This window comes from Lytechinus pictus, chromosome 10, assembly GCF_037042905.1.
Source record: "Lytechinus pictus isolate F3 Inbred chromosome 10, Lp3.0, whole genome shotgun sequence".
NCBI lineage: Eukaryota > Metazoa > Echinodermata > Echinoidea > Temnopleuroida > Toxopneustidae > Lytechinus > Lytechinus pictus.
This window is the reverse complement of record NC_087254.1, coordinates 3,553,789-3,566,844: the sequence shown is the minus strand read 5'-3', so window position 1 is coordinate 3,566,844 and position 13,056 is coordinate 3,553,789. Positions and strand designations below refer to the sequence as shown.

General features: G+C 37.4%; 1 long non-coding RNA gene across 1 annotated transcript; it reads right to left on the bottom strand.

Annotated features, from left to right (window-relative positions):
- Positions 1-3,512: 3,512 nt before the first annotated feature.
- On the bottom strand, positions 3,513-12,550 carry LOC129269748 (uncharacterized). The gene is made up of 3 exons (XR_010294957.1): positions 12,457-12,550; positions 9,560-9,613; positions 3,513-3,768 (listed from the first exon to the last, which is right to left on the bottom strand). It is a non-coding gene; the product is annotated as an uncharacterized LOC129269748 (long non-coding RNA).
- Between the last annotated feature and the right edge of the window lie 506 nt (positions 12,551-13,056).

The window sequence follows — 13,056 nt, the reverse complement described above, 5'->3', positions numbered from 1 at the left end:
AAAATATTGGTTGGATAAGTTGAACACTGCTCAGCTTGAAAATCAAGATGATCAACGAACGCAAAACGATAAATTTATTCAAATTAAAACCGGTGACTCAATTGACATTACAATATCAAAAACAAAACAATTCTACACATATTTTGTAGATATAAAAAAGAATTTACACCCAACGGTGTTATATGTTTGGCAAGACAGTTTATCACTTGCAGAAGATTATGATTGGAGCAAATTGCTAAAATTTAAGCTTGGAAAATTATTTAATAACAGAGTTAAACAATATAATTTCAAATTGCTGCATCGGATTTTGCCGTATAAAGAGAATTTAGTTCGATGGAATATCACATCAGACATGACTTGTAACCATTGTAAACAAATTGAAACTCTAGATCATTCTTTGTTGCATTGTCCACATGTGAATTGATTTTGGCAAAAACTACGGTATTTCATTAAGATCCAGTTTAATGTGAATATTCAGATTAATGAGAAAACATTATTGATTGGCCACGATGTTGAAAATGAAAACATGGCTTTTCTTAATGTAATTTTGGTTTTCGCACAATATACGAATTATAGAGTCTATATGTTGGCTCAGTTCACTTCGAAAAAATTCAGCTATTTTTCTATGTTGTCAGATTTCAAGAGAGAATTAGTCATTAATTTGAGATTTCTTGAAAAGAGTAATAAGATAAAACTAACAGAAAAACAGTACAACGAAATCAAAAGCCTGTGAAATGTGAAACTAATTGTATATAATGTTTGTGTTTGTTTATTGATTTCAATGTAAAAGAGTAACATGATAAAAATATCAGAAAAACAGTATAATGAAATCAAAAGGTTGTGAAATATAAAACTAATTGTATATATTGTATGTGTTTGATTATTGATTTTAATGTAATAAATACCTCTGATGAGGACAAAAAAAATATTATTATTATTATATTATTATTAATACCATGAGTTTAAAAAAGAACATTCGTGTGTGCCCGATTATGAAAATGGCAAATAACGCGCAATGCTTTTTGCTGGAGTAGTATAAGTCTATTCAAATGAAAATCAGCACAACCCCCCCCCCCCCCCTGCAATAATACAAAAGTTCAAGAAGAGCTAGGAAATTCGTTCCTCCATTTGTTGTCACAATAAATTGTAGCTTGAAAGCAAGATCCTCGACAATCATTCTGCCAAAATAACCCTTAAAGGGATACTCCGGACTGAAAATATTTATATCTGAAAAAATAGAGTAAAATTCATAAAGCAAAATACCGGCGAAATCAAATTTCATCAATAACAAAGTTATTAAATTTTAAAGTTTAGCAATATTTTGTGAAAGCAGTTATATACACGTCGTCATCAATATTCACTAGGTGGGCTGATTATGTCACATCCCCACTTTCCTTTAATGTATGGTATTACATGAAATCACTTTTTTTCATCATTTCATACTTGAGAATAATATGTCTCCCTTACAATGAACTGAGTTGCAGCAATGAATGTCTAATGCACTAAATCAGTTGTCAATCCATTTTTTTAGTTCTAAGAGGAAAAAACTTGCATAAACACAATTTTATATAATTAAATACAAAAGAACAAGTTGGGATATGACTTCATCAATTTCCCCATTGAATAATTATGAAGACAAGCCTAGAACTGTTTCACCGGAAAATGCAAATCTTTAAAATGTCATAACTTTGTTATTCCTTGTCCGATTTTGATCAATTTTTCAGTATTTCGTTTGTCAGCTCTTTTCTCTTCAAATCATATTTACTTCAGCCTAGAACATCCCTTTAATCGATTGCAATATCCTTTTATTATTTAGCCTGGAGTACCTCTATAATGGTTGATTGTAAGGCACATGTAAATATTAATAATTGGATTAGTTTAGCTTTCCCTGCCAGAATATTCTCTCAGAGTGGTTAAAGGGGAAGTCCACCTTGAAGAAAAGTTTGTTGTAATGATTGCAGAAAAGAAAAAGTATTCTTGAAGGTTTGAGGGAAATCCAATGAAGATTGAAAAAATTATTTAAAATTTTAAGTTTTTGGTTAGTGACGTCGTAAAAGAGATGCTGCTCCAAATGTTTTGTAATATAAAATGCACATTTTTTATTTTGAAATGGTTCGTGATGACTTATCTTTGTTTTCTTTTAGGAAAGGGTGTGAACTGATTTGTCGATCAATATACTTAAGGAAAGTATACCCCTCCCCCCCCAAAAAAAAAAAAAAATCTTAGACCATACAATATGTATGAAAGCTGCTCGCACTCTAATAATTCGGTAATATTTTTTTCAATTTATGTATCTGCTTTATTTACAATAAACGTTTTGTTAGGGTGAACATCCCCTTTAACTTATGACTGCTCAGAGAGAAGAAAAGAATGTGAATTTATCTTCAGCTGTTCAATTCGAGCTTTTACATTGTAAATCATTATCTTCCCATAATATTCCTTCTCTGTAAAAATACTGAATACAAAAATGATACTCTGAACATATTTCTAAATCTGATTTCTATAATGCGATCACCTTACCAGGAAGAATCAGCTACTGGTCCCACAACTACAGGTTCCAACTAGACCAGTTCTGGACCCGTTTCCCCCAAAAAAGATTGGGTTTAATATCAACTAAAAAAATTAACACACTACTATAATGTATCATGATCATATTAGATGAAATTAGGTTGAGTTTGGTTTTGGAGTTGCTATTGATTGCAACTATTTCTACAACAGGCCATAGAGGGGGTACGTGCTTTCATGAAACAAATAGTCACGTTGAAGGATTCTGCTAGCACATGTCATACCAGTTAATCAGTAAATATCACCTATTGATATATAAAAAACGATTATCATGTACTGATTTCATATTCTCTACATCCAAAAAAGAACATTAAATGAAAAGAACATTAAATGATATTATTGAAGACACTTTTTTGACAAATGTATAGAAAACATTGTTATCCTTCAATTGAATGAAGACAAAGAAAAACAATCAATAAGGCAAAATGGCAATGAAACAGCATAGTGTAAAACTGTATATTCATCGTTACAATTATTGTTAGTAGTATTATCCTGAATAGTGCATTGTGGATAACTCACATGCTGTATAACTTGTGTCATCGGAGACGAAATAAATTTAAAGTGGAAAACTAAAATTTATGATAATAAATATGTAGATTTGTGACATTGAAACATGATAAAGTAAAAAAGTCTGTAATTAATTGAGATGCATTTAAACTACTCGTATTTATAAGAGTAAATTTTAGATTCTATAGTTCATAGGTCTGGCTAACTAAAATAGAAACTATTATGTAAGATAAGTCACCATACAAATATGAATGATTTCTTAAAACATTTATAATAAAGTTGTGAAATGAATCCTCTTTCAAATAATTGACTGGAATACATCAAAGACCTTTTGTTTATTTCAGCAATGTAATATGAATATTTTCTAATGACTGGTGTTAATGGTCAGTTATACTGACCGGTCACTGTTTTAAAGATATTCTTAAGAGTTTGTTTTAATATGATTATATATATGGATCTACATACTATCGATATTCCTAAGGCTTTTCAGAAATGTTTCTTGTGCGTCTAATACCCACTGTTGCCCTCGACGATATATATTTCTCCTCCTACTAATAATTAAAACCAATTGTTCCCTAAAATAGGTATGCAACATTTATCACGAATCCATGTTCCGTTGTCTTATCCGTGCCTTTCCGAAGGTAGAAGTCATCATATCAATCAATAACCGATTGCTTTTCTATCCACACGTCTTTCCTGTAATGAGATAGTACAAAAGAATATATTTAAACAATGGCAAACTAACAAGCACAGTTTTACACGTAACTCGCCTGTGCGAGGAAAGCGAAATGGCGGATTCGTTTCTTCATAAAACATAGGGCGTTTTTACACGTGAATGTTGAATCATCATTGTATTGATGATTGCATATCGTCTTTAAAATCATCGGACCTTTCACACGCTCACTCGATAACTGTGATTTGAATTCAAATTCCCGAGCGAAGGCGGTATGTGTCCTTGGTAACGTGTCAATCAAAGCACTGCATCGATACGATGAGTGCATGACAATTGTATTATCTACGGAGGGGCTTGAAAGGACACGTAAGCTCCGCCCCCAAAGATGTTTTGGAGGTCAAGCCTTTCACACGTAAAACTTGTACCGTAATTTGACTGAAACTTAACTGGAATTCACCTCCGGAGTATAATTTGAATTAATGATTGCGATTAGCGTTTGTGATTTTACTTTCATTTCACGCGTGCTAAAAATTCGTTATTAGCCTTATTTTTACTGGAATTATCATTCTTTTTTTTACCATGTGAACGGGAGGTAGGCTAGGCTGCCTTCAAAAGGTATACGGCGCTTCATTAAGGGATAATGAAAAGTTTTATTTCCCGTATTATCATCAGAGAAAAATCCATCAAATAATCAACCAACGACCGACCTTGTTTTTTTTTCTCATTTCTTACTTCACTTCATAAACTGCCAAAGTCATGTTCATTTGTTGCAATACAGACTTACTTTATAAACCAGAAATCAGAAAAAGATAACTTCCGGAAGGTCCTACATGTACTGGGGTGGGGGTCGGAATATATATTTTACTAAATTGCCCATCATTATTCATTAATTTTTTTATAATTTTGTTATCAGTATTATCATTGTTATTGCATGTGTACCTATCATTCTCATCATAATTAATATTATTTTTGGTAGTAGTAAAATTTGTAAATGTAGTTGTACCATTGCGTTTACCATTATGATATTTATGAATGTATGATTTTATATAGATGGACCGGATGGACCTTCTCAAATGGACCAGATGGACCTACTCAAATGGACAGATGCACCTTATCAATGATAGATCTAAGCATTCAATACGACATACCTGGATAACAATTCATATGAGATGAAATGTCATCCAGACTCATTCATGGAGGAGAGCTGATTGATGTTTTCACAGTGAAGACAGGATTAGACAAAGGTGTCTCCTCTCACCCGTTTCTTTTTTTCAATCATATGTTTCATTGGATATCACCTTTTCTCTTCTTTTTGGACAAAACTCAAAGGAGTAATGGACTCCAATCAACATATACACACAAACACACCCAGCCTCCACCACTAGCACACGGATACGCACCCACCCTCCCAACTCCACAAGCACACATGCACACACGCACCCACCCTCCCCACAAGCAAACAAACGCACCCACCCTCCCAACTCCACAAGCACACACACACACCCACCCTCCTCACAAGCACACATACACACACACACACACACACACTCACCCACCCTCCTCACAAGCTCAATACACACAAACACACCCACCCTCCACCACTAGCACAGACACGGATACGCACCCACCCTCCCAACTCCACAAGCACACATGCACACACACACCCACCCTCCCCACAAGCAAACAAACGCACCCACCCTCCCCTCAAGCACACGTACACACACACGCACCCACCCTCCTCACAAGCACACACACACACCCACCCACCCTCCTCACAAGCACACATACACACACACACACACACACACTCACTCACCCTCCTCACAAGCTCAATACACACAAACACACCCACCCTCCACCACTAGCACAGACACGGATACGCACCCACCCTCCCAACTCCACAAGCACACATGCACACACGCACCCACCCTCCCCACAAGCAAACAAACGCACCCACCCTCCCCTCAAGCACACGTACACACACACGCACCCACCCTCCTCACAAGCACACACACACACCCACCCACCCTCCTCACAAGCACACACACACACACACACACTCACCAACCCTCCTCACAAGCACACATACACACCCACGCACCCTCCTCACAAGCACACATACATACACACACACGCACCCAACCTCCTCATAAGCACAATACAGACACACACCCACCTCACAAGCTCAATACACACACCCACCCACCCTCCTCACAAGCACACATACACACACCCACCCACCCTCCTCACAAGCACACTTACACACACACACACACCCACCCTCCTCACAAGCAAACAAACGCACCCACCCTCCCCTCAAGCACACGTACACACACACGCACCCACCCTCCTCACAAGCACACACACACACCCACCCACCCTCCTCACAAGCACACATACACACACACACACACACACACTCACCCACCCTCCTCACAAGCTCAATACACACAAACACACCCACCCTCCACCACTAGCACAGACACGGATACGCACCCACCCTCCCAACTCCACAAGCACACATGCACACACGCACCCACCCTCCCCACAAGCAAACAAACGCACCCACGCTCCTCACAAGCACACACACACACCCACCCACCCTCCTCACAAGCACACATACACACACACACACACTCACTCACCAACCCTCCTCATAAGCACACATACATACACACACACGCACCCACCCTCACAAGCACAATACAGACACACACCCACCTCACAAGCTCAATACACACACACGCACCCATCCTCCTCACAAGCGCACATACACACACACCCACCCACCCTCCTCACAAGCACACTTAAACACACACACACCCACCCACCCTCCTCACAAGCACACTTAAACACACACACACCCACACATCCTCCTCACAAGCACACACACGGCCACCCACCCTCCTTACAAGTACGCACACACACACACACACACCCATTCTCCTCACAAGCTCAATACACACACACCCACCCATTCTCCTCACAAGCACACACACACACCCACCCACCCTCCTCACAAGCACACATACACACACACACACACTCACTCACCAACCCTCCTCATAAGCACACATACATACACACACACGCACCCACCCTCACAAGCACAATACAGACACACACCCACCTCACAAGCTCAATACACACACACGCACCCATCCTCCTCACAAGCACACACACAGCCAGCCACCCCTCAAGCACACTTACACACACACACCCACCCATCCTCCTCACAAGCACACTTAAACACACACACACCCACACATCCTCCTCACAAGCACACACACGGCCACCCACCCTCCTTACAAGTACGCACACACACACACACACCCATTCTCCTCACAAGCTCAATACACACACACCCACCCATTCTCCTCACAAGCACACATACACACACACACACCCTCCTCACAAGCACACATACACACACACACCCACCCACCCTACTCACAATCACACATACACACACACACACCCTCCTCACAAGCACACACACAGCCACCCACCCTCCTTACAAGTACGCACACACACACACACACACCCATTCTCCTCACAAGCTCAATACACACACACGCACCCTCCCTCCCCTCAAGCACACATACACACACACGCAGACCCTCCTCACAAGCACACATAAACACATACGTAACCCCTCCCCACAAGCACGAATGCACACACACGCACCCATCTTCCTTACAAACATATGCGCCAATGAAAGTGGATAGATCCATTTTATTTCTAAAATTGACCAAAAAAAAGGGAAAAAAGGAAAGAAAGAAAAAACAGGAGAAAAAAGAAGAGGAGGAAGACGATTAAATAAAAGGAAATTAAAATGAAAGGAAGGCTTGGAATATAAAAAGAATCGTTAATGTCTGTAATTGCCTGTAAGGTGATTTCCAAAACAATATGCAGCTTACATTTCAAGTTTGGAAGTCAATATACAAACCTCAGAAATCGAACTTCTTATTTTGTGTGATTTACAAATTTATTTTTATAAAGTGCTCTGTAAAAATAAGTTTTATGGTCAGAATATTAACATTTTCTGCTCGCGCTGCGCGCTCGCAAATCTTGATTTATCAGGTTATTATTTTCGTGTATTCAATAAAGTTTTCAAAATATCCCTTTTCAGGCTTGATTGTCCAAACGTATCAGCTGGCGCTGCTCGCTCGCATTTTTATTGGCAAGTTATGTATGTGTCAATTGATTACACAACAAACTACCTAAAATCCCCTTTTCAAGGCAGTTTATAAAAAATTCGGCTCGCGATTTGCACTCGCATTAAGTTAGCGCCCTCATTATGCATTAATAAATAAGACATCAATTCAATACTTAAATTGTCACTTTTATTTCATCTTGCACTTATTTAGCAAGAGGAATACGATATTCATCATTTTCATATGATGACATGTCCTTGGGATATTCCGGTCATATGACAAAACTCAAAGTAATAATAATGAAAAATATTAGCTGTTTATTAAGTGTAATTCATGTCCACCTCACAATTTTCCTACAAAGTACTTGAAATATAGAGCTGAAATTGACCCTTTTTAGACCGAAATATCAAACATTTTAATCACTTTGATTTTCATGATATAAGATGTATTTAGATTCTAGGATTAAATTTTGGAACACGCAGGCGCATCATTAATGTAAGAAGATCCCCTATTACTCATCCGTTTCATGGTTTACAAAACAGGAATAGAGTGTCCCGTTTTTAGATCTAGAGCTTCGCACTCGCATCAATTGTTTAGTTATATAGCTATCCTGTTCACGATTACAATTATTGATTAAAATTTTTCATTCTTTAAGTAGAAATGTCAAAATCTTTCTTCTCGCGCTTCGCGCTCGCATTATTTGATTGTTGGAATATTTACGTCTCCATGGCTAAGTGCAAGCAGTCTTTAACAGGTAGGGCCTACCTTTTTGATCAGTTTAAAACGTATGCTAAATTTTCTGCTCGCGCTTTGCGCTCGCATTAGTAATGTAAGAAAGATCTCCAATTACTCATCCATTTCATGATTTACAAAACATGAATAGAGTGTCTCGTTTCTGGATCTAAATCTCAACATTTTCCGCTGGTGCTTCGCGCTCGCATCATTTGTTAAGTTATACATGTATACCTATTCTGTTTAAGTTACAAAAACTGCTAAGAATTTCCATTCTTTAGGTGAAAATGTCAAAAAATGTCTGCTTGCGCCTGGCGCTCGCATCATTTGATTAGTAATTTCTTCATGGCTAACTACAAGCAGTAGGTAGGCCTACCTTTTCGATCAGTTCAAAATGTGTATCAAAAATTTCTGCTCGCACTTCACGTGAACAGTATTTATTTAGTTGCATACACATCCTATTCAGGATATCAAACGTTGCCTTAAATGTTCAAATTTGCGGAAAAAATACATTAAATTTCAAATAAAATTTGCTCGCGCTTCGCGCTTGCATTATGCAAATAAGGATTATGATATTATATATCTATGTTGACTTATAAGCATATACCTAAGAAGTAACTATCAAGACTACCCCTTCAGTGAAATAAAAAAAGTCATGTTCGAGCGGCCGATCAGGGAAAATATGGCTGAAAAATATTCTGCCCCCCCCCCCCTATTGGCGAAGGCTGGATTCGCCCCTGCAACCCTACAATATAAGTAAAGGAAAAATAGAATAGCCGGAAGTGGACCCAACTCTTTGGGGAATAAACTCTTCATATATGATTTAATAATGTAATTGAAATATCGAGTGTGTATAAATGGTTTCCGGCAATGCTATTACATTCATTCTTTTGATTACATAAAATGCCAAAAAAACTTTACATACCGGGTATCCTCCATCCACGACAAAGGGAGTACTAAAATGACGCCTATCTTCTGCCTGAGATGAAAAGAGAAGATTTATTATATTTTTTTCCTTTAACCCTAAATAGACTGGGCTATTTCGATGCCTAAGAAGACGGGGGGGGGGGGCTGATTCAGACCCCCCCCCCCTCCCCCCTATGATCTCGGCCGTCGACCACGCGATCGCAACGAAAATTGGCACGTGCATTACCCATGGCATAATCTCCAAGACTGTAGGATCAAATTTTCCGAAAAATCTCATAATTCATTAATTATGCTAATTTATGCGTAATATCAAAGATTTGCTCTAATTAAATAAATAAGGCTTCTAAACTGCTAGTTTTTCATTCACAGACTCTTTGAAGGATTCTGATCAAATGCACTTAAAAAAAAATTCAATATCACAATTCTTCTCTTATGTATTTTATTGTTTTTAAAATTTCTTATGTATTTCTATGTTTTTCGACTTTTTGTTTTTTATTGTTTTTTCAATGGAAATCGTCCGCTACTTTATTTTTACCATAAACAAGATGAAATTAATTGAGTTTGATCAGTAAAATTGAAAATAATGATACATTTATGAATTTTGGCTAAAAACACAATTTGCATTGGATTTGTACACAAATTCACGTTTTTGAGCGATTTCGGGTCGACATGCACTTACAAAATGTTGCTACTTTCTGAACCACATACCCGGGCGTCGCAAATTTGGTCTCAAAAGTTGCGCAATACTTGAAAAAAAAAAGTCATGGAACGGCGCGGCGCCAGCTTTTCGCGTTACAGATTAATCGCGAAAAATGTCGAGGGGGGGCTGAATCAGCCCCCCCCCCCCCCCGCCAGTCTTTTTAGGGTTAAACCTCATTACCTTCAAAATCAATTTGTAATATTGTGGTATGAAATACTAAAAGAATACAATTATTATCATATTACTAGTAATGTATCTAAATTAGTTTGGTAACTAATTTTGAATAAAAATAACTTCAGAGTATGTAGACTAGGTTTTAGTGCTTGTGCATAGTCAAATTATTTACCATTGGTACCCATCTTTGTTGAAAAAACTTAACATGCCTCGTTTTAAGATTTTACAAGATTTATTAAAGAGATACTCCCGGCTGAATATATCTATATCCCATAAATACAATAAAATTCACAGAACCAAATCCTGATAATTTGATAAAAATCGGATAAAAAATGAAAGGCTCTTGAATTTAAAATATTTGCATTATTCCGGTAAAACAATTCCTAGGCATGTCTTCATGAATATTCATTAGGTGTGCTGATTATGTCATATCCCCACTTATTCTTTTGTTTTTATTATGTGAAATAATGTTTGACAACTGATTAAGTACATTAGTTATTTCTTGCTGCAACCTAATTCATACTAATAGAGACACATCATTTACACGTTTAAATGGGGGGATCTGATTTCATGTAATAAAAAAAGAAAAAGGAAAGTTGGGATGTTGCATCATCAACCCACCTAATGAATATTCATGAAGACATACCTAGAACTGTTTCACCGGAATAATGCTAATCTTTAAAATTCAATAACTTCGCTATGTGTTATCGATTTTGATTAAATTTTCAGCATTTTGCTCTTTGAAGTTTACTCTGCTTATTTGAATATAAACATCTTCAGCCCGGAGCATTCCTTTATAAACAAATGACAGAATGAAAAAAAAAAAAAAAAAAAAATAGGAATATCATCCCTTATATGCATACATAGAACATGAATATACAAGGTAACAAACAATACTGCGATTAAAAGTCATTGCCACTAAATCATTAGCTTCAAACAATTGATTCAGAAATACTGGTAATTAATCTCAAATAATCATTTGGAAAGGGTTACTTAAAAGGGGATTTGTATACTATTTATTGCAGTGTGCACCCTAAGACACCACTCCCGCATTCATGCCCCACTCAACCTACATACATCAGGCTAACATGGATTTGACCAATCGTGGCCCTGCTTTGGTAATAGTGAGTTTTCACAAACACTGTGCACTTACTGGAACGCTGAAAATCTACTGGAAATATCCGTCAAATCATAATAAACAGATTAGAGGTCATTGTCAAAAATTGGTACCAGGGCAGCAGATCGTCCTAAGATTCGGAGCTGACGAAAAATTGCAAATGTCGTTTGTCCAGAGTCCAGGACGACACTGCAGTTTTGATTCACAGATTTTCGACAAAAGCTATGTGATGAAGGGATTTTTAAAATAGATTTTTAACATTTCAGATCACGTCTACGTTGTGTTGCAAAAATTCCCTAATTACCTTAGTTCTCTGAAAAATCGTATTGATGAGCGATTTTTTTCTTCATCAAGTTCGGTTAAAAGGGTTACATTTAGCAAATGTCATGCTAAGACTTGAGAGGATTAATGAGAGAGTATATGGCATGGAGTTAGGGGTTGTTTCATGGTAATCAATGTTCTGGATCGATGAATGTGTTTTCCATGTGAGCGTTCTTGAAAAGACATTTTATCTGACAGTAACTAATTCATATCAAAATCAAGGACAGCTGTCAGACCTGAAAGAGTTTTTTTTTTTCAATTACCATAGGGACGGATTCTGCAACGTGGTAAATCTATTGGAAAGGCATGTCAAATCACAGCGAGCAGTTCAATGGTTTTTGTCGAAAATTGGAGGACCAGGACAGCATATTGGACCGGATGAGAAAATTGCAAATATGTCGTTTTGTCGAGAGTCCAGGACGAAACTGCTGTTTTGATTCACTAATTTTTAACAAAGACCGCTTTGTCATGAAGTGCCTTCGACAATAGCTTCTATAATTATGTTCTAGAAGGCGTCTATGTAGTGGCTACGAATGCTCCCGAAAACTCTCCCTGGGGTATGAAACAAAGACGTTATTATTACCATTCTTGGGTTCCATTGACCGGATGCTCCATTCACTCGCATGCGATCGATGGCTTGGCGTCTCCCATCATTTGAACCGTAGTCTGGGTGGTCATTATACTCGTCACTGAATAATATAAATAAGAAAAATTATAATAAAAAGGCTAATGATTATGATCTATAATAAATCGATTGGTTTGGCTTTGACGTTGGTTTTGACTTAATACAAAATCCTAGTGTGACTATAAAAATTCTGAATAAAAGGACGGTGAAAGTGAATAAATAGCAGTATATATCGTATAATGGATGAGGCAGTACACTAGCGCTCAAAACGTAGTGAAAGCTGCCATGGATATCGATATTTAAAATGATATCACTGAACTCAAATAAAGGCCAATAGCGAATGGTTGGGGAAAAAAGACGCCTATGGAGTTGTCGCACTTTTTTTCATAGTAGGCAGATCTAATTTCAATGAGAGAATGTTTGTGTATCTATTTCTTTAATCTTTACTTTTCATTCAAAACGGCCCTTTGAGCACCTACCTTACAAAATAAAGCTATATAAAGGATATTTCCCAACAAAAATCCAGCGCATTCCTTGTTTAATTGAAAACTGTTCTCA